This window comes from Micropterus dolomieu, linkage group LG20, assembly GCF_021292245.1.
Source record: "Micropterus dolomieu isolate WLL.071019.BEF.003 ecotype Adirondacks linkage group LG20, ASM2129224v1, whole genome shotgun sequence".
Lineage (NCBI taxonomy): Eukaryota > Metazoa > Chordata > Actinopteri > Centrarchiformes > Centrarchidae > Micropterus > Micropterus dolomieu.
Window position 1 is genome coordinate 9220463 of NC_060169.1, and position 21630 is coordinate 9242092.

General features: G+C 39.6%; 1 protein-coding gene across 2 annotated transcripts in view; it reads left to right on the plus strand.

Moving 5' to 3' along the window:
• The first annotated feature begins 1776 nt into the window (after positions 1-1776).
• The window catches only part of glceb (glucuronic acid epimerase b), a 67406-nt gene continuing 47552 nt past the window's right edge, over positions 1777-21630 (plus strand). For both annotated transcript variants that reach the window (XM_046032226.1, XM_046032230.1), the window contains exon 1: positions 1777-1945. The gene's annotated coding sequence lies outside the window, so the exon portion shown is untranslated. The remainder of the gene's footprint in view (positions 1946-21630) is intronic.

Below are 21630 nucleotides of genomic sequence, written 5' to 3' on the forward strand. Positions count from 1 at the left end.
ATCTTTTCCTAAGTCCTCATGAATTCTCCTTTTCATCTTTCCTTGACCTCATGACATTTTCCATTGAGGTCAAGGAAAAGTGGTTAGGAAAGGAGATTTTTTGGACTTTTCAACCGCAGCTTAGGATTCATCCTCTGGGGACCTTGAATGACTGTATTGGCAATGCATCAAACACAAACAGATGTACAACTTTGACCTTAAACTATTCCCAAAAGAACACCAGCAGGCTGGTGAATCAGTACTTATTGCTTTATCACTCACAGTGAACGTGTGAAAGCATTTACAGAGTGTTTTCAAGGCTAAATGTTGCTTGTCTTGCATTATGCACGTGCTGCATAATATACGAGTTCTTTTTGCCTGAAATGATATCATCTTCCTACATTCTTACTCATGGTGTATTTCATAAGCTTTGGCATCAGCATATACTGAATACAGAATTTCTCATTTATTTGAGTCTTTGCTGAAATGCCCTCATGCAGACTCATGCAAAAGACATTAGAGCTCAGAGCAAAGCTTGAAATTGCACTTTATGTAACGCATTTGAGCCTTTCAACAGTGTTTCCTCATTCTTGACAAAAAATCCGGCAGTACACTCTGACCTAATCATTCACAATAACGTAAGACAGAGGCATTTATTTCCTGTATTCTTTTTCAGGGTTGCAGGGAAGCGTAGGATACATTGAATAGAAATCTGTCACAAAGCTGATTCCACATTGAAAATCATAACCACGAATAAATTATACCTCAGGCTACTCTTTGAAATCACAATAAGAATCAACATTATTGGCCATGTATATTTTACTTCAGTTTCCATTGGTTCTCCAGGGTTCTCACACTCAGTTCTAGGAACAAATGTACAGGAAGATACAAAACAAAACACTGTTAGGAAACCCACACAAACATGTGGACAATATGGAAAGTGATTATAATCTTGACTAATACATTGATGCTTTTGATTAATACTTATTCTTATTACAATGGTATCTCTTTTATTGCTTGTTATCTTACCTTCTTTTATAACTGCTTATTACGTTTTTGAAGTTGTTTTGTTTTTATTATTTAAACTCAGCACACATGGAAAATAAGGCCCCTGTTCCCATGAGTTCTTTCTGAAAATGCTTAAATATACCTTAAAATACCAGTGACAGTTTTAGAACACACCATTGTACTTTATATCAACATGTGGGATGGATGGCTCTTTTATTTATTTATAAAGCACTTATTTTAAAATTACCTCTCTCTATATATAATTTCCACTAGAGAAATAAATATAAAGCATAAACACATATAAACACAGGATCACAGACATTGATTGCCTTAGAGACTCCACCAGTCTCCACAGAGTTGGGTAGGACTGCTTTCAAGTCCTTGGCTCCATATTTATGGAACAAACTGCAGACCAAACTCAAGTTAAACACTTACCCATGCCACTTACCCATTTTAGAAATTTAATGGAGAATCATTATGATGTTGGTTGAATTTGTTTCTCTTGAATTTAACTTCTTGGTTCTAAGTACTTTTTATATCTTCACTTAATTGTGCATCTACTGTACATGTTAACTTGTGTACACAGGGCAAAGCCTAAAAAGATACTCTGGTCTCAGTCTGGTTTTCTCTGTATGTATCATTTTGACAAACTCAACACAGGTGAATATACTAACAAAACAAATGCTTTGCTCCAGCCGGCTAATTTGATTGGTCCGTAGATATCTCCGAGCTCTCGTCCTATCTCGCGATACTGAAGATCCTTCCCAGTGAGACGCTGATCCTGCACTGTGCTCAGTCGCTGTTGTGGCTGGGAGGCAGCACAACCAGCCGCCTTGGTTGAACCGTGATTCAGCCTGAGGTTAAACAGGAGGAGTCTTTTAAACTGACCGACCTACCGAAAACAACTACTACTGGTGTCCCCACGAACAAACTTCGCACGACACCTTTAATCCTGCAGGTAAGGTTGCTAACGTTTCGTCTTGTTGGCTTCCCCGCTGTCCAGACACTCATATGCAGTGCTAGCTGATATTTTTACAGTTCAGTTTCACACCAGCAAAGCAACATTTAAATCCCACCAGTCTTCGTTTCCTCTTCTGTCACATCTTAGCCTCGTGAAATACTTTTATTGTTAAGTGTTTAATACAGCCTTTCACCTTGCCGGCTTGTGTTAACGGAACCAGAGGGGGATTGCAGGAACTTCAAAGCTCACTGTTGACTCTTTCTCTGGAATGCAAACCCCTGTTAGCTTGCATGCTAACGATACATCTGTTTAGTATAAAGTAGCTGTCGGCTGGCTCACTAGCTAGCTGGCTAGGTCGCCTTCCAGCTCAACACAAAAATATCAGCGTTTGTTTACATTATTGTGCTGTTGTAGGGGTTGTGTTGAGGTGGCTACGCGAGAAAGCCATAACATGTTTCTTTTGTGCGTGGACCAGAAACTAACAAACTTAACTTGTGGCACCGGTTAGCTAACGTTCAGTCATCTTTGGTTTTCAAGGCAGTTTTGCTGTTGGTTTCCAGTAAAGATGTGTTTTCACAACATAATTGTTACTTTTAATTGCTGGTTTACTCTGGGACTCCTCAGTGTCTAATGGATAGTGTCTCTTTCTAATGTTCCGGCACTTATCCACCCTCATTCACTAACAAGCAGACTGAAGGTAAAAGACCACTTATGTATCAACACACTATCCTTGAACTGTCTAGCCATAGCAGTCATTTACAGTCTAATCCCGTTATTTGGTGGTGACTACACAGCTGTTAACTGTGCGCATTGTTAAGGATCTACTTTGTTCACTTTTAGGTTATTTTTAGGAGACTGACATTTAGTTATGTGCCAATATATCCCCCTAATTTTTTACAAAGAAGATAATATTCCTGCTGATAGACGTTTTTGTGCCCATGATACAAGGTAAACAAGAAAAGCATATACTTAGTTCAAATGTACTAGGCTTGTACGCACATAACGTTACATAGTAAAATAAAATGTACATATATACCAAAATAAAATAAAATACAAGGGGGAAAAATATAGAAATAAAAATGCAATGGACAACTGAGAGAGCAATGCATTAATTAAAGCGTGGGTTACCAGTTACAATATTTGAATGAAGAGGCTAAATTGTTATGCGCTGAGTCTGTTAAGGTAGAAAATATAAATGCTGTCTATTTACTATTAAGTATCTTTAGATCCTGCCCCTATACAAATCGTTTTATTTATTAGTGGTTATCCAATAAAACATTAAGACTTAAGTTAATTGCCATGTTTAATCTTTATAAATACTAAAGTGAAATGAATCAGAACAAGAATACAGTGTGCCATAGATAAGAAGCAACCAACATTCTTGCATATCGAAAATGGTATGACAATCGTCCCTACTTCTCCCCAGAGATGGACTCCTTAACTGTGAGTGATCAATTTTCATCAACAGTCTTCACCTGCTGCCATTTTCTTGTAAGTAGGGATGGGTATCATTAGGATTTCATCGACACTACTACTCTTATTGATACTCTTATTGTTTCTTTTTCATTAATGAATAATTGATATTAAATATATATATTATTTAAAAAAGAATGAGAATTACAGTTGAATATTTAAATATAACCACATGTTTATACGGCAGCAACAGTAACATTTACAAGAGCAAAGCCAATATATAAACTCAATCATTTCTCAATGGAAACAAATCTAAAATGTCAATAAAATAAATCATCAAAATACTGAGTGATGTTTAGAAAGAAAGAAGAACGCAGACTTCAGTTAGTATTAGTCCTCCCTCCTGTCCTCCGTTTTTCTTTCTGCTGCTGATGTGATTCACTGACTGCCGGTACTGCTGGTAGCGAGAGGAGGGCTGGTTTGTCTCAGCCAGCAGCTAAGTTTACAAGAATTTGCCAAGACTGCATTTTGTGTCACGTCTTTCTTTTTAACAATTTGCCATTAGCCGAGCTAGCGCACTGTGCTCGCTCAAGGCTGCAGATAGGCAGACTGAAATATTGCTGTCTACATGCTTGTGCTTGTTGAACAGGTGTATTGGTATTTTACTCGTGATGGATTTTTATTGCACGTACTTGCCGTAACGAGTAGGGGCGGGAATCTCTGGGCACCTCACGATTTGATTAGGATTCAGAGGGCTGCGATTCGATTATAGAACGATTATCGATACATCTAGATGCATCACTTTTTTTCTAAACAGGGTTTTTTTCTCTCACTGTGGGACAACTTGGTACTTTCAAAGACTCACAACATTTCTCATGATCCATATTAAATTTACTTCAAATATCCTTTTATTATCAAAAATAACGGAAGTGACAGCCAACTGGAAGGTTACATTTGCCAGCATATATCCCAGCATTGCAAAGGACCAACAGGAAACGAAAAGTTGTAGCAGCATACTTAAATTGATACAGACTTCAGCACATTCTGAATCACTAACATATATTAATAGACTTCTTATCAACATCCTCCTGTTATGTGCAATGTGCACTATAATCCTTCAAAAAACCACAAACAATTTGCTGTATAAAAATCAAACAGCTTTTATACAAAAACAGAGAATTCTGTACCAGCTGACAGTAATGCTTATGGACTTCTGCATATTCTGAATAACATAAAATGCTGCCCTTATTCACAAATTAATAATAGGAGTCTAAGACCTAGAATCCCTCACACATAAACATTTTTTGTATACCGCAATCAAAAACAACTTTACTACAAAAAAGATCTTGGGCACTAATTGAACATCTACAGAAAGGACAGTCCAAATATTTTGTAAATGGCTGCATTAAAACACTCTGTGGAGGGGAGTAGAGCAAACCTACTTAAGACTCAGGGTTTACTTTCAGATCAGTTTACAACGGCAAAGCTAAACAATACAGAAAGCAGCTCATATGCAAAAAGAAATAAGTCACAATTAAACCATGCCTATGTGTGGCAGTGCAAATGTGCTTAGCTAGTGAGCGCTAATGTGTAAGTTCTTGTGTAAGAACAGGAGCTGGTCTACATGGTCAGATGCAATTGTACTCCGCTGTGCAGTTACTATATCTCCTGCCGTAGAAAAGACACTATCCGCAGAGACACTGGTGCCGGGAATACACAAGTATCTCTTGGCCAACTTGGAAAACAGAGGAAACACCTCCTGGTTCTTACTCCACCAGTTGAGAGGGTCCTCAGAGCGAGAGAGAGTGATGGAGCACTACAGTACCTGGTCACTTCCTCCTTAGCTGTGGCATAGGCAGACATAGGCTGCTGCTGAACTCTAGCACAAGTAAAGGTCTGACCCAGCAAATTCTCTAACAGAGAAGAAGATGACCTTCTTTTGGAAGCAGGGTTTTGGTGTTGCTCCTCTTCAGTGCTCAGGGTGTCTTCTTCCCTCAATGTGTTGTGCTCTTGGTTTTCTTCCTCTTCTACTCTCACCTCTTGCTGTAGGCAAACATAATGAGAAAGACAGGTAAACACAAAAGCCTTAAATTTTACATCACAATGTCAGTATCTTTAATCCAAAACAGATTTGAACAAAATTACTAAGAAAACACAAATTTACTTGTTCTACTCAACATCCACAACCTTGAGTTATTATGTAATATTGTTATTTAGTCAACTGGATAATGTTAAATAATGTCTTAAGCCCAGAGGGACATTTTGCATGGAGCAAAATAATAGAATTACCTCCATAGATGCAGCCTCAGCAATCACTCTTCCATACGTCTCCCCTCTCCTCCACAGAAAGGAAAGGCAGGGTCTTGAATCGCGGGTCCAGAGCAGAGGCTGTGAAGAGTGTTTCTGTCCTGCTCGCTAGTGTATCTCTTGCTGAGGTCTCCACTGATGGCCTGCTTTATCCCGGACCATTGATGACTCTCCAATGCTGTGCTTAGTGTCCTGGATGAGTTGAGCTTGCAAAGGAGCAATCAGAGAGATGGTGGGGGTCCTCACCTCTGACATGAGAGTAGTTGCATCTTTCATTGGCTTTAGGGCCTTGATAATATCCTCTACATTTGAGATGTCTGCTTCACTGAGAGTGCAGATGTCAGACTCTCCTCTCCTTACCTGAGGAGACCGTAAGGCAGCGCAGACTGCAGGCTGTTGCTCCAGAAACCTGTCAACCATCTCGTACGCACTGTTCCATCTGGTGCTCACGTCTGTTTTCAGCTAGTGTCTCGGCAGACCAAGTAGCTTCTGCTTCTCCTCAAGCTGGTGTTTTGCAGTGGTGCTGTGGTGAAAAACTGTAGTAATACGTCTCACACTCCCTAGTAGCCTTGACACAGTGGGCAACTTGAGCGCTCGCTGAGAGGCCAGGTTTAGCGTGTGGGCATAGCACTTCACATGTAGGAATTTACCCAGCTCAGCAGCAACAACCATGTTGGATGCGTTATCAGTAACTAAAACTAAATGTTTCTTAGTGATATTCCATTCCTCTGCTACATTCTTTAACAGTTCAGCCATATTTGCACCAGTGCGGCTCTTATTAACTTCTCTGTTTTGGAGCACATGAGACACTAGCTGCCACTCATCTGTAATTAAAATGCACAGTTACGGTGACATATGATTCTGGGCAATGGATGTCCACGCATCACATGTTAAAGCTATTCTACCCGCTTTCTTCAGTGATTCCATGACTTCAGTTTTGGTCTCATTGTAGAGTGTGGGGATCGCTGTTTCAGTAAAATATTTTCGAGATGGGACGTTGTATCTCGGCTCCAACATGCGAAGCATAGCACAAAAGCCCTGGTTCTCAACGACTGAATACAGACGCAAATCTGTAATAGAGTTCGTAATTCGCTTCACTTTTTCCGAGTTCGGTGGATGCTTTGACAGCACCTGCTCGATGGTCCTCTGGTTAACTGCAATTCCAACCGGCCGTTGGTTTCTCATATTTGTCGTTTTTCCAAAATATTTCTGTTTAGTTTGACACAATTTGCATATAGTGTAGGTCTTGTCCAGTTCATTTTTCCCTTCAACTTCATAGAAGCCAAAGTGCTTCCATATGCTTGATTTTTAATGCAGGGGGTGCAGGTTGTATTTCCCTCGCCGCCATCTTGTGTCTCTGTTGTGTGCAGGGCAAAGACTGTCTGGGCGCTGCACTTCCGCCCTCTCAAGTTCCGCCTGTTTTGTTCCGTCTTTTTCGCACCGTTAACATTACGTTATCAATTAACATTTAGAAAATCGATTTATTTGACATTTGCTAATGGATTAATAATCGTCCGCATCGCGATGCATCTAAGAATCAATTATTTCTCCCACCACTAGTAACGAGCGTAGTCCAATGTGGCATTTTACTTCGTTATCGTTATTGTTGAGCCCTGCATATTAAGTGGTGCAGTTTGGCTGTGTCAGTCTATTGCTGAAAGTGCTCCTATGTTGGAGGTTTAATAAAGATTTATTTAAATGTTAAAGCTAGTAGGACCGCTAGCTGTATGCCTAACTGAACTTACTAGATAATGGCAGCTACAGTTAGAAGTTACTTTAGCAACAAATAAAGCTATCTGTTCGGGGCGGGCGGTATTCATTTTTGCAGAGCTGGGAAGTGGGATTCAATCACAAGTGGTCACTCAAGATGCATCTGAAGATGCATTTTAATGCTTGGTGTGAACTGACGTACTTGGAGCTGTACACTTGTGATCAGATCTCCCAAGATGCATGTTAATGCCAGGTATAAAGACCTATGCTAACAAATAGCCAATTGAATGAAAGGAGTGAGTTGAACAGCTTAACTTTTATGGTTGGTTCAACGAGATTAAGTTTCAAATTATGATGAATGTTTTACACTAGGTCTGTCTGCAAACTGCTATGATTTGTATGTCATATGTCAAACTATACCACAGGCTAAACCAAGTGACTGAATACCTTAAATGCTTCACATTTCGCTTGAGAGCCAGCTATAACATGTTTAAATATTTCTTGAACAACCTTACTTCTTTGCTTACACATGCCTCTGACTATGGAAATTGTCATGTATGCTGGATTGTAATATATATATCTGAGCTGTGTTGCACTCATAATCGGTGTAAGCATAACCCAATTAAACCACCGAGATTTTGTCTGGCATTGGCTAGACCAACAGATTCTGGATTTAGACCACATTAATCATTTTCTTTAGTCTGGTTCATGCTGTTTACAACTGATTTTTGTCTATTTAAAAACCCATTGAATCTGCCAGTTTGTGTTGAATCCTCTACCCAGACAAATAAAAGTTTCATTGTTACACTGATTTACTCTATCAGATATGGTGAATCTCAAAGTATACGTGGGGTCAGCGGTAATCAGTATTATTAACACTGAAGCAGCTCCACCCAAATGAAAAAGAAGCTAAAACATGTGGTGGTGATGGCCCAATGGATAAGACCTGGTGTGAGAGAGCCCCCACTATGACACGTCTACCAATGTGTCCCTGAGCAAGATACTTAACCCCTAGTTGCTCTTGAGAATATGTACATTGCAACTTAGACTGAAATATTTGAATATCAAATCAACAAATAATAAATTATTTATTTGTGTAATGGGTGTTTTTGCATGAACATATTTACATTGAAATCTTTCTTACAGTCTCTTTGTCTCCTACATACACATAATCTTCGCACTTAATCTTCACACTGAATAAACACTAAAATAAGGTGGAAAATTACATAGAATATCCTACTCTCAATACAAATATGTTATACACTGCTATCCCACCCCACCAGCTGCTTCCACCACAGTTGCACTGTCATTATGAGAGCTTAAACAGTCATACGATACCTTCTTTTACTGTTTGGGTTGGCATGGTGGTACAGTGGAAAGTCGTGGGTTAAAACCCCGGTTGCCCCGGCCTTTCTGTGTGGAGTTTGCATGTTCTCCTCGTGTCTGCGTCGGTTTCCCCCAGCGTCAAAAACATGTTAGGTAGGTTCTCCAATCAGTGTCGTTTGACCTGGCATGGCATTCCAATCCTGGCACTGTACAGTAGCTGCCCCCCGCTCCCTTCAGGGATGGGTTAAATGCAGAGGATGAATTTCGCTACGTGTATGTGACAATAAAGTACTTTTTTATTTATTATTATTTTTAAATACAGCAGTAGTTGATTTTGTAGTAAATACTGTCTAAATGTTATGAGTTACATCTAATAAGAATTAGAATGTGGTGCTCGTTTTAAGCAGTACATGTATAAAAATAAGTTTTGTTTTAATTAATTTAACAATGTATTGGGGGGGGTTTTCTTGGTTTGCAAGCTTTAAAGTTAGGATTTAGGACTAACAAGTTAATGACTAATGCCGCTTAAAACTAACCAATGCAATGATTTGTACCAGCTGGCTGGTGGAAACAAGTGGAAAAATATCCGAGGAAGGTGTGCAGAAATGTGCTAACAAAGACTTGTTCCTTTGAGTGTGTATTTGTACTATTTTTGATTGGTGGCAGGTAACACTGGCAGAAGATGGCATCTTACTAATTATGCAGTTAGTTAATCAGAATTGATAGAAATGCCTAGAGAAGACAGAATACAGTAAATCGGTCTTCAAAATTGCTTGAAATACCAACAACTAATTTAGAGCCTAACAAAGACCATTGAAATCCATAAATCTCAGCATCTCGCAAAGTAATCCTTTAGTCACTGGTATTGATCAACAGCTCTGTCCACCCCTCTTAGATGTATTAAGGCCATTTCCTGCTGTGGTGCAAAATGCACTTTTTCGAAAGTTACACCTCCTACACAAAACACTATGTTTTAAGATGTTTTTTTATCCATGTTCACGGTACAGTTGTGTTCCATATACTGTATTATGTTATGGGTTGTTAAACAATATAATTATGATTTCACTTGTGTATTTATAAACACAGTACTTTATTTTGGTCTTCTTCTTTCTTTCAATTTTTGAGTTCTTTCAATGGCAGATTCTACTTGCACTACAAATCCTCATGATTCTGTGGTATTTAACATGTCACAGTCTTAAACCTATATTCTCCCATTCAGTTTGTCATCTCCAGTAAATTTTAATCATAGGACCTCATCTAGAGCTATTGGCTGAATTTGGCAGAAGGCAGTTTTGTGCTATGTGCTTTGATTTATTGTTGATAAATGTCCTTCCAATTCCATTTCAGTCTCTTCTCTGATAAGTGCCCTTAATCAGCACATTTCACCACACTGCATGAAACAGTCAAGTGTCATTGTGGCTGAAGTTCTCTTTCCTTGTTTCAGATTTTGTGGTCCTTTTGATGAGCACAGAACAGAAACCTGTTAAATGGTGTTTTATATTAACCTCTACTCACTTTTATCCCTTTTCTGTGGCATTTGTACTATAGAGTGGGAGCAAAGTAGACACTGGATATGCAACTTGTAGCATGTCCAGTCCCTTGCTGTGTACACAATGTAGTAATTACTAGCTTTAAACCTGAAAACATTGGTTATTGTCTTTCTGTTTCTGCTCTCTGAGTTATGCAGTTGCCTCTGAAAGAATAGCATTCCACATCGGTGCACTGTTGCAGTTTTTTGCCAAGCTTAAACATGTCTGTCCCAACAAGAACCAGCAGCAGGATACAGGCCTTAAAAAAAAGTGTAATTTTCTATCTATTATTATCAACTAATTAGTTAGAAAGCAAATGTAACATTTATTCTCATCTGTGTTTACAAGACCTCTTTTTGGAATGTGTTTATCAGTCTCTTTTCTTAAGTCTTTTGTCACACTCTTAAGGCTTTCCCATCTGTTTTCTACCAGCAGCCTAAAAAGAGTATACTGAGTATTTTTGGTTTGGTTTGCAGTAGACCGAAAGGGCATCCATGTTGACACACATTGCACAGACAGTCGGTGGACAAACATGATAAAAGTAGTCAAGGCTCCAAATATATTAACAGAAGACAAATATCTTACATTAGACTTCATTTTATGGTTCTGTGTTGTCCTCAGCATTCATGTTGAGTCAACAGCAACCATTCTTAGTGGGCTACATAAATTAACTTTTGATCCCTGTATGCTTGTATATGCTGCCCCACACTTAGCACATAATTGTAACGAAAACATACCCGCTGTTTCTTTTTTCCAGTTTTGTAATGATGTGTTGGGAGAGATTTACTGTAATGTATTGCGATGTACTGTATTTTACTATAACATTTCTACTAAAGTCGTTATCCCTTTTAATATATTTTTTATTATTGTGCTGTGAGCAGGACTGCTTTATTGCAATATTGGGGTTAGGGGATTTTTGTATCAGTGTAAAGAAGTACCTTGTCAGAATCTTCATTCACAGGATTTGCAAAAAGTACATTTCAATCTGGTTTTTGTATCATTTCCTCAATTAAACTTCCAGAATATGTCCTACTGACTATATATCCTGACATACAGTATAATACTATTCTGATATAAATCACATATACCCAACATAAGACTTGATCCATATTGCCCGCACCTAGTGGCAGAAGGAAGATTATCAGATGTGGGTTGTTTGTGACCAAGCCGGCAGATGGCAGTTCTCCTGTTGATGCTCCTTTTCTTGTTGAAGTTGACCAGAAAATCCTCTTTAAATTAGCAATTTTCTTGCTCCTCCAATCCCGCCATCTTAACATGGAAGCAGTCAAACCTGCTGTCTCATGTAGGTTAGTCCTTTTGAGACCTTTTATTGCCATGATTCATTTGTACTCTTCAATAGCCTGCTGAGTGGATGTTGGATATTGATAAAACAGGCCAGTTTATATCCACTTTACACCAAGGACCTCTGTTTAGATGCTTTTCCCAGCAGCAGGCTGGCCCATCTGGTACTCGTTAGTCTTCCTGTTGACCTGTGCAGGGAGTTTTTGAGTGGCCAGTCAGATGGGGAAATTGTCAGCTATAGGATGTTTGCAGCAGCAAGGCAGATTCAAGTTATGTAATTTGTTACCAGATACATTTAAAAAAAATAATAATAATCTCAATAAAGCTCAAGTGAACATTGTAAAATAAAAATTGTAACATATGGCAAGTGTAAAAGCATGATAAAGATTTATTCTTGTACATATAAAATCGTAATCTTATAGAGTAGCTGTACTGCAAAAAAAAAACTAATGTAGCTCAGAATTTGCATAAATGTACAGGTTTAAAATTCCAAGGCATTGGAAGTGTCACATGCAAGCTGTTCTCTAAGAGTCCACACTCCTATTATCCCTAAAGCATCATCAAGCTGTAACTTGGGAAAAAAAATTATCCTGCAAAATACAATACAAACATCATCTTACAAATACTTAATTGCATTAAGGAAATGCTGGGAGCACAAAGGGAAGCGAGAAAGAAAGGAGAATGCTGCATTAGTTGGTTAACTTGTTTTCCATAAGAATACCAAGAGCTATAATGGACTTAAGTTGCTGACCTCAAGCTGTTCTTGGTTGGTTAACGGTCTCTCCTACAGGAGGGCATTAGTAGTGGTAGTAATGTCCGCCCCGCTGCTGTAGCTGCTTGAACTTACTCATGCTGAGATTTTTGTCTCGCATGCAGTCAAAAGCCAGTTTGTTCCTTTGCTTAATAACAGGCTAACGGACAAAGAGCTAACACTTCCTAAAACCTAACATTAAAATTCCCAGGTCAGAGTGATTGTTACAGTTCCCTTTTCAGATAACTACTTAATATTGGGGTTAATGAGCCAGCAAGTGGAGGATCAAGCTGTTCTTCTCTATGAATTCAAGGTCGATCTCACATGAATTCAACATTATAAACTTTACAAAGTAAGTATTTGTAAGATGATGTTTGTATTGTATTTTGCAGGATAATTTTTTTTCCAAGTTACAGCTTGATGATGCTTTAGGGACACTGTCAACCCGTCCCAGAACGTACTCACGATTTGGAACACAGTTGCTCTGCCATTACAAACGAGCTGACATTACACATTTTATAAATTCAGGTTATGTAGTTGATGGGTGTTACGGTGCTATTGTAATTGTCAAAATAATCAACTGACATTCTGATCACTTTGTTCTACTTCAAATTTCTGATGACCCAAAAGTTCACAACCCAACAAGCACATCATAATGGCTTCTTTTGTTAACATTTAGTCTTTCTAGCCTACATTCTTTGTTAATTCCTGGCAGTGGTTTGAGGGGGGTTGGATGAGTGCAGCCTCTCTGTGGGACACTGCTGTTGTAAACCCCTGCCCTGTGACCCTCAGTGCAACCAACCATAGCCTGCTTCAAAGGCAGCACGCAGACAGCTTATGTCTGCATACTTTGGAGCCATAACCCTACCCCAGGCACCTTCCTCTCTACCCCTCCTCTATGCTAAATATCAACCCAACCATACAACAAAAGAAAGTGGCATGCAGACAGATAAAACAGATGCGCCTATGCTCCAGTCTCATTATTCGCTGTACTTTTTGGCTTTCAGTGAACATGTCTAACACAGATTTTTGTATTGTGGATGTAGTCAGGATTAAGAGCTTGTTGGTCCAAACTGGCTTTCCAAGGAATTGTAACACTCTACGGGGAGCGAGATGCTCTGGTTGGCTGGCTCATGATCATGTGTGGAGTGCTTGTACCTTTACCGTCTGTCACAGCGTTGGTACCCAAACCCAAGAACCCCACTGCCCTGCGCCTTCATACACATGGGTTAACCACATAGTGAAGCCAATCATGTAGTTTTGTTCTTCTCAGCCACAATTGTCTCTTGCGACAGTCCGACATGCAAGTGTCGTATTCAGTGGTAGTGAATAGAGATTCCACTGTGTTGTCTCTCTCAGTTTGTCTTTTAAGTTAATAACGCCCCTTGTGTTATACTGACACGCCGAATGCTTCTAACTTCAGTTTTTACTTACAATAGACTTCCGCTGTCATTCACTTGTTCAAACAATTAGTCCACAGTGGAATTGAGGTTTAAAAAAATGTAACTTGGCACCAGCTACACAAACAGCATGTTTGTCTACCCTGTCCTTGGTTGTTGTTGTCTGTGACTATGGACTGTATATATTGACTTTTCATTGTTTATTTTTTTTTCTGTTGCTTTGTACTCATTATGCATTCAAAGTAAAATTCCTGTTATTTCCTACCTGGGCTAAAATTGCAGACATTGTGATCATGGGTCATGCTACCTGTGCCCTTACCACATTACATTACATACTGATGCTTTTATCCAAAGCGACTTACAATTGTTCTATATCAGAAGTTGCACGCCTCTGGAGCAACTAGGGGTTAAGGCCCCATCTACACTACTCCGTTTTAGTTTAAAAACGGAGCTTTAAAACAAATACAATCTCCGTCCACATCAATGTTTTGTCTATACTAAAACAACTGAAAACGCACATCTAGTGGCCGTGCATGGGCATGCGCGTGCCGATGTAAACATTAAGCAGATGGTCTATTCCGTAGTTAAAGAAGATATGGCGAAAGAATAATAAAGTACTACAGCCGAAGAACCACACCAGATTTTATTTTGCATGGACCAGTAACGAGCTGGGACTGTTACTGAATGTCGCACGAGAATTAAAATCGGCTGTAGCAGCGGAAAACAGGGTGGGAGTTGTCGCAAAGTAAATATGGCAAAATACACAGTACAAGTGTAGGCTATAGCCTAAAGTGTTATTTGCACGGTACAAAACATTTTAATAAAAATACTAAATCAAACATTCTGTCAGTAGCATCGTGTTTCTGCTTTGAAGGACTTATGATACCCAGTCAGAGAGCCAAACGTGAGCATTTGCCTCATCGTTTCTAAAGTCCTCCATTTTTGCCTGTCCGCACTAAAACGCTCTTCGGAGTTTTAAAAATTAAAACGGGGTCAGCAGCATTTTCAAACTTCTGTTTTAGGTCTTCGTTTTTGCCATTTTAGTCTGGACGGGAGGTGCAAACGTAGCAAAAAGTCTCCGTTTTAAAACAAAAGCTCAGTAGTGGGGCCTAAGTGTCTTGCTCAGGGGACACATTGATGGATGTGTCATAGTTGGGAATTGAACCCGGGTCTCTCACACCAGAGGTATGTCTTTTCCATTGTTCCATCACCACCCACTTACCAGTTCTGCTGTAAAGATGTGGGACACATGGACACCCTCTGCAAAACAACATTTATCTAGACAGGCAGCTTCAGTTTAGCATTATTCAAAATGCTCACCTCTTGGTCTGACTGAAAGTTAACACAGAAAGTAGCCACCTGTAGTATCTGCAGTAAGTAACTGCATAGGGCATGACCCACAATTAAGAAAAAGAACAAGGCACTATAATATTTCACTTGAATAAATAATAATTCAAAGTGCTCTATGTTGTCAGATGATTTGTGTTGATCCTTTCAGATAGACCGCCAGTGCAGATTAGACCCGCGTCACTGTTTCGCTCTGAATAGGGCATTAAAAATGGGAACAGATATGAAGTGTAAAAGTTTCCAAATGACAGTAACACCCGCATTTTTTGAGCAGTTGGACATGATGTCAGTACAGCTCAGTTGAGGGTGGACACAGTCATGCTTTGGCCCTGTTTCCAAGCAGAACCTAAGGGTGTGTTAGACTCTACTGTGTGTTTTTTTTTTTTTTTTTTTTTTTTTTTTGGTCCTTTGTTAAAGCAGGAAAGAAGTTGGCCAGAAGCCTAAAAATTATATTTTATATATGAAGGAGTTATTTTCCACACCGTTTGATAATTGAAGAGCTCAGTGCATGAAACTTGTGTAGTGAAATTCCTCTGGGCTGCCATTTTACGGTCACCCTCATAAGAGCCATCCACTCTTACTACCCAAAGTGGATAAAGGATGTCTTAGTTAATTGTTTTAATAGCCATCTTTACAACTTGACACCCTCCAATATTGCAAAACTGGGAGACTTGGAAGCTCTCTCATCTTCCCTGAACAAAATTAGCCTTCCACGACCCTGCTTTGCTGTGCCTCTGTGACATTCACACTTGATTAGGCTTGCAAATGAAGTTTTCCTTCTTTTAAGGTAGGAGACATGACCTTGGCCCCAGAGACCTGTTAAGTCTTTATTGGATTGGCTGGACATATTAAACTAGGAGGATGTCCCTGCAGTATGTTGCTGCAGCCAATGTGCATGCTTCATCAGGACTTGTTTCAGCTTTTCTTCATGGCTCTTTTGTAGCTAAGTCTAGTCACTTGGTAGCATCCCGTACATGAGATAAAGAAACTACTTGAGGTGAAAAGATTCCCATTTTAATGATATTGCATCATAATGGTGCAGGACGACAACACATTTGAAGACCTATTCTGTACAGTAACGTTAGTTACGGTCTGTTATACTAAAGTCAAAGGACTGGTTCAATGTCAAGCCGATTAAAAATATTACTGTAACATTACAGTGTGAGTTTACCTGAGTTTCCAGCACTTTGTGTGATGCTGTCTCCAGTGTGTCGGCCTTTGTTTTGACTGATGCCGGGTGCTCACTTATTAGTTTGGGCATGCGTAGGAGCACACGCTTGGAATGGTAGACCTAGTAGTTGCAATCTGAAACATGGCCCCTTAACGATGGATATGTGACATTGTCTTAAATCACCAAATGGGGCAGAGGGGGTATTTTATGTAATTTGACCTAATTATCTGGTGTCTGTAAACTGGAGTTTATTTATTTTATTTTCTGCAATAGACCATTAGTGGTAATCTTGCTATTTTACTTTCTATTACTCTTGTCCCAACTGAGCAGGAATTCCTTTGTAATTTCCGCATTTTCTTTACTAATGAGCTTCAGCTCAAACTTTCAGGCCAAAGAGGATTTAAGTTGAAGCTAACTGGTCGAATTCAGACAACTTTGTTTAAATATTAGTTTAATAGTTTGCTCGTTCTCCCCATGAGTGGGGCTCCTCTGAGTGCTCTGATTTCCTCCCACAGTCCAAAGACGTACAGGTTAGGTGAACTGGAAACTCTAAATTACCCCTCACAAGAATCAAACATTCGATGAATTATTCTCCTTGTACTGGAAGTTTCAGCAGAGTCCCAGATGAATGTTGTAAATCAGTGCTGGCTGGTAGAGGAGATCAGGTGTGGGTTAGAGTTGCGCAGTAAAAGTGCCTTTGTTCTCAAAGTTTTAAGCAGACTTTAGTCGATCAGGCAAACACAAAGAGAGCTTCGAAAGAGATGAACAAAGGTTTTAACATCAGAATTTTTATAGCTGAGCCTGATTTTAGAATTCCTCATCTGATTGGGCAAAGGCATGTAATTCTCAAATTTTAAAGTCAGTTTCCATCAGTTTCATGGTTGGTAAAATAATAAACTCAAAATTCAGTCACTTATAGTAATGTCTCACATCAATCCACAAGTACCCAAGTAGAAGCCACAAGTAGAATTGTACTTTGTAAAATGTTTGTAAGATGGCATGTAGCACCTGTTTTCTCTCTTACGCCAGTCATCATTTCCTGTGTTCGTTAATGTGAGTGCCGATCTAGGAGACTACATGAGCTGCATGAGAGTTTAATGATTCCTGTTGTGTCATTTACATTTTTCTGCCCTGTGATTATGAATGCTGCTGAAGTCTATAAGCCCCAGGAATGCTGACTGCAGAAAAGGGAGTGAATTTGCTGTCCCCGTAGAGCTCCACATATGAAGAAGTGCTGCTGAATAAATAGGCTTTGCTGTACCATCAAAGTATAGACATCTCCTCTGCTTCTCCACACTGTACTGTATACCCGCATGCCTGAGTAGCACATTTGCAATTCAGCTCAGCTCTGACAGCCCTGTTAGCAATGACGAATTTGATGGACCATGGTTATCTCAATGTCATATCTCCAACCAGCTTTATCCATCTAATGTAAAAGGGACAACAAAGGGAAGAGCCTTATTTTTGTGGGATGATATAATGGGATGATACTGTACATATTGATGGGTTATTATAGGTATAAGAAAAAGTAATCAAGCAATTGTCAGTTGGAACATTTCAAGCTCTGTTTTGCTGTTTGTTGTTTAGGGTTTTGTTTAATGGACTTTTGGACTCATTTGTTTGGTTTTGCATCATTACCTACTACAGAGGCTAGTTTCTGTCTTCATGTAGTGAATGAGGTCGTTAACGTTGCCACCTGCAGTAAAGACAGGTATGCAGCACAACTTTGTAGGTCTCTAGATACTCCATATATATTATACACTCAGTAGTTTATAGTGAACAGTACATTTCAGATTCTGCATACTTATGAATCATCATTATTTTTGCATAATTGCTCTTGGGTGCAGTGTTGCATGACAGTAAATTTTGCATCTATACAAAGCTGTGTGTGTGTGTGTGTGTGTGTGTGTGTGTGTGTGTGTGTGTATATATATATATATATATATATATAACAGAGCCCGACCGATAGCCGATATATTGGCCGATATTCTTTTCCCCCTTATTTTAAAAAACGCGTAACATAAACAAAAATTATCCCTAACATTTGTTATGTTGAGACCTCACCAAGATACCATAACATAATGCAGTTTAAAAATAAACTTGTATTGTTAGAAATAGTACTTTGAACAAAAGTACAACAAATATATTAAAGTTTTGATAAATAAGAGTCAGTTTATACCGTGCCTTGTATCGTCCCCAAGCATGATTGTCCCTTCTCCCCACTCCCTCGCTGGCCTGCGCTCACACTGCGCCTATCGATCCAAGCAGTAGCATGTTTACGTCATCACTCAGTGTTTCCCATACATTGATTTGTTTGTGGCGGCCTGCCACAGTAGGCAATCAGTGCTGCCATATATTGATGTTTTTTTACTAGGCCTATTTAAAATCGTAGTTTTTGCAGAGTGCTGCGCATATATTCCTCTCTCACTCACACTCACTCACTCACTCACTCACTCACTCACTCACATATATACTTTTATATATATGAACACCGCTGCACAAATCTGTCCAACACAACAGTCAATGTCAGACTCCCACCTTAAAAAAAGTCGACGCCGTAGGCTACGGGGCTACGCAGAGGCTACGCCGTCACCTGATGTGCACCTCCTCAAAAATGTAACTACACGTCGAGTTGATGCAGGCCATAAGCTCTGTGATTGGTCGGCTGGGTAGCCTCGCAATGCCTCCGAGCCAACCGGAAGTACCCCACGCTTTCAAGTAACATTTACTAGCGGCCGAAACGGCGGCTGTAACACAGTGAATCAATATATTTGACCGTTGCAACCCGAACGAAATGACTCATTTCGCTATCAGAACGTGATCCATTCGGTCGGTAACATTTGAATAGGCTACACCAGCCGCACGTATACAATTTTACCCCCATTTGCGTTAGCGGAGCGCTAAACCGGAAGTTAGCCTGCTCGGCCAGCAAAAGTCAACACAGTGGACGCTGTAGCGCGACTGCCGACTAGCGTTTGGGGGTGTAATTGCAGAATGACGGACACATGGACGCACAAGTATAAATGCATGGCTACGTGCATAGCCAACGGTGTAGGTACGCACGTAGACCCTACGCAGGACTATAAATGGGCCTTAGCGTCCCTGGGCCCACCTCTTCAAGTGGGCATGGGCACGGGCACGGTTAAGTGCACTGTGCCCGGGCACCGCACGGAGCGATCACACTGGTCAAACCAAACGGTCTTTGGGAGTTAAACGTGCTTGGGCACGGTACGGATCACCTAGTGTGAGTTACACCCTTAAAGAATAAAATATTGAAGTGCATAAATAAATCTTTTGCTTTAAAAAAGGAATAAATAGTTAAGTTTCAGAACTATAAGCTTCAACCTGACAGACCTGACCACTGCTCAGGCGTAACATAAGCCTTTACTTTCTTCTTTGTGGCATTATAAGGAGGCCAAAATGAGCAGACAGAAACTGTGACTATCATAATAATAAATAAAACAAATGAAGCTCAGGCTTTCACAAATTGAGTGCAGCATTTTAATTTCTGGGGTTAATATCTGGAACAAAATCTAGCTCACTTAGGGACATCATATTTAGCCACCACACTGAGTTACATTGTTAACTAGCCATTACATATAACTATAATTAACATAACCTATATTCTTTACTTTGCTTCATATATCTTATGTCGGGGCCCCTCTGTGGACTGGTTGCATAGACTGTAACATTATGCTTTCTACTTGGATGCTAAAGAATGGATTTTGCCAGACTGCACAGGATTAGTGTATAGTAAATAGGGAGTGATTTAAGACAGCCTGTGATTTGTTTTTTCACTTTAGGTCTGTCCTCTTAAATCCAAAATAAAACCACACAATGAAGAAAGCTGTCTTTTGCTAGCGCTAAAGGGTCCAAACTGAAATTATATTTTTAACAATTCTGTCTAATGTGTCAGTGTCCACCAACCACGAGAATGGAGAAAAGAGCTATGCCAGAGCCGTGAGCAACACACACTTGGGACCAGATGTATAAACGATGCATATGAACAAAAGACGTGCATGCCCCGTTTCAAACACATGAAGTACTATTTATAAAAAGAGCATGTGCTTAGGGACTGAGCTTATTTCACACATACTTCAGATAATGTGCACACATCGATTTCAAGAGTGAGCTACAGGTGAAATGATATGGTAGAAGTAATTTTACCTTCATTATGAAGCACTTTTGTAAAGTATGTTTCAATATGAGCAACATACAATAAATAATTTATTACCTTTTGTTTATTTGTTAGAGAACCTCACCAATGTGACACAGTTGGTGGAATGGTACTGCTTATTTGTCTCTTCTTTTCATGTTTTACAAGGTTGGTGGAGCAAGCAGACGTACTGATGTACATTAAGGTTGTGTCTACATCTGTTTATGGCTTAAATTTGGAGAGGAAATTTGATTCCCACACAGGTGATCAGTTTCACAATGACTGATATTGATAAAACTGAAACATGTGGATGGACAGCTTTTATAAATTTGGCAAGTTTTAGTCATGAACCTTTTATAGAGTAAATGCATCTGCCCCCTTATTTGTTTTTTTACCAGATTGGCTCACATCTTAAAATTATTCATGACTAATGCAAAACAAATTCATCATCCATTTCATGTGGTTACATTAAAGGTAACTAATCATGTTACCAAACACAGAGAAAGAGAGACGTCTTCTGAAATGCTTCCAATGGACATTTGGACTATGTGTTGCAGCCAAGCCACATGGACAATCTGGGTTACAAACAAGACTTGTGAACAGTGTCAAAGAATTGGCAGTGCCTTGTACAATCTGTAAAACTAGAAGATTACAATTCTGAATCACCAAAATTACAAGCAAACAGTTGTTATACAATAGCCTAATGCCCTTTCATATTCACTGTGTGACCATGTACACATGCATGATGTGATAGACTGAAACGAAAGGAAATAGCTTAAGAGCTACAGAGAGCTTGAAGGGATTTATCCGAGAACAATTACAGGGTAGAGAGACAACAGAAGACTGACAGGACACTGCCCTGACTGGAGTAATAATTTGCTTGGAAAGGCCACTTGAAAGTAACCCTGCAGAATATAGAAAAGACAAGGTCTTTTTACATCACCTCAAGGCTTTTACCTTTCTCGTTACCAGACATGTTCAACCTTGTCGCTGGATGGCCTACAAACTCGTGACATTTAAAAGCACCATGGCTCACCGAGCTACAGCATTTACAAATTAAGGGGACTTTCACACCTACCTCGTTTGGTCCGGACTTTTGGACTTCTGAACCAAAATGCAGGTGTGAAACCTCCCACGGACCTTGCTGTCTTCTCCTCCTTTCCTGTCGATCAAAAAGTTTGAAAACATGAACTTTGGTTCGGACCTTGGTGCAGACTTTCAGGTGTGAAAGCCCCCTAAATCTCACAACAGACTCTTGATTATCTCTACT